Raw genomic sequence first — 1,727 nt, 5'->3', positions numbered from 1 at the left:
GTTGGCGACAATATCTGCATAAATGACTACAAAGTCAACATGAAAGACATGACCAACTGCAGGACTTCCAACTGCATCTATGTCATCCAATGCCCTTGCTCTCTCACCTATGTAGGCAAAACAGCTAGAGAGGTACGGATACGAATAGGTGAGCACAAATCTAACATGGAGCCCCCTTAGTAGATCATTGGGTTCAAAAGAGCCACTCTGAAACTGACCTTCGCTGGACGATTCTGGAAAAGATCCGCGTACAAAGAGGAACCGACAGTAACAATGTACGTAGGAAACGAGAAGTATTTTGGATATTTGTCCTCAAATCTAAGGACAAGGGTCTGAACGAATCCCTCCCTTGGGAGAATGCCATTTGTTAAACCTTTTTCAGACTGCCCTAATGTGTATGCATCATGACCTTAATGTAGGAAACTATATATAGGCGCTAGGCGATATGTAGGCTTATCTTCTACTATGTTGCCATTGTTACCTCTGGTATAATTTGGCTTATCCTATTAGACTTATTTGATATGCCCCTTATTGGAACATGTAGTCGGTTGCCTTAATATTTTTCATTTTATTTGCACCCTTCTTTACATATCTTTTTATCTGTTTGCGTAATTTCATTTACCTCCGTATATGACTCTTGCTCACAGCTTGCTTGCAGCATTTTTCCTCATATCACTGCCTTCGTAATGCAACATTTTTCTATTTTTCTGCTTCTGCAGTTGTTGAATTGATACTACTTTACCTATTTACGGCCTTCAGTCCCTGTTTATCTTTCTGCCCTACGTTTCCTTTTAGAAAGACTTGCTCCCCCCCCTCCGTATCTCTGATGACGTGTCCTTTTCCTCTCGCGTACCACCAGTGACGCGTTAGCCCATTGGCCTATTCAAACGGTGCTTGAACACCGTGTGTGCTCTCCGGACCGATCAGTTTCACCTGAAGCGTTTTCTTCCCGCTCGGAGCCCTCTGGATTAACAGTACACGTTCTAAACTCGCGCTTTATCAGGTACGTTAACCAGACGCGATCCTTCTTTCTCTTTATCATAGCGCCAGAAACGCTTTAATTTTTATATTTTCTCCTATATTCTTATAGCCCTGTTTAAATCCTATCACGACGAACCTTCCCGTGGCTTTCACGAAGATGTATCTATATTATTTCTCCATGGCCCTTTAAAGCCCTGTTCATTCAGGTAGAGATTGTTATGTTATTTTGTTTCCCTTATTCTTTCACTTTGTCTGGCTGAATGTACCCGTGTCACTCTCACCCTATCTTTTAATCTAATTTTGTAGGATCGGCAGCCAAATTTTCTCGCACCCGAATTCTATTGATAAGGGATTCGTTTCTGATTCCGAGAGCGTCCTTTTTCCATTCAGGTGAACTTTTGTTACCTCTGCCTCTTTGAATGCGCTTACATATGTATATTTATTTTTCCTAGTGCTTCTAAGCCTCATGTTCATCTGTGCCCTTGTACACCTTAGTCTCGGCACTCTCCCTGAGGCACGGATGCATGCTTCAAACGATCCTCTACATATCGTATTTTGTGCTGTGTTTTTTTGCTTTATCCTCTTACTTCATTAGAAAAGTGAACTTACATGGATTTTCTTTGCTGATATGATTTAAAACCTGTTGTGGCAGCTTGAATATTCTAGGGTCTGCGCGTCCTTTCGGGACGCCTTTCTTCTTGATTAGTTCATTTTTTATATGCTTGTTTTTCTTGGCAGAATTATTT

General features: G+C 41.3%; 1 long non-coding RNA gene across 1 annotated transcript; it reads left to right on the top strand.

The window, feature by feature from the left end:
* Nucleotides 1-977: 977 nt before the first annotated feature.
* LOC146811201 (uncharacterized) lies at nucleotides 978-1,315 on the top strand. Its single transcript, XR_014965792.1, has 3 exons — nucleotides 978-1,003; nucleotides 1,091-1,187; nucleotides 1,288-1,315. It is a non-coding gene; the product is annotated as an uncharacterized LOC146811201 (long non-coding RNA).
* The last annotated feature ends 412 nt before the right edge of the window (nucleotides 1,316-1,727 follow it).

Source organism: Triturus cristatus, chromosome 7 (assembly GCF_964204655.1).
Source record: "Triturus cristatus chromosome 7, aTriCri1.1, whole genome shotgun sequence".
NCBI lineage: Eukaryota > Metazoa > Chordata > Amphibia > Caudata > Salamandridae > Triturus > Triturus cristatus.
Note: the sequence above shows the minus strand (reverse complement) of the source record. Positions and strands in the feature narration are given on the sequence as shown.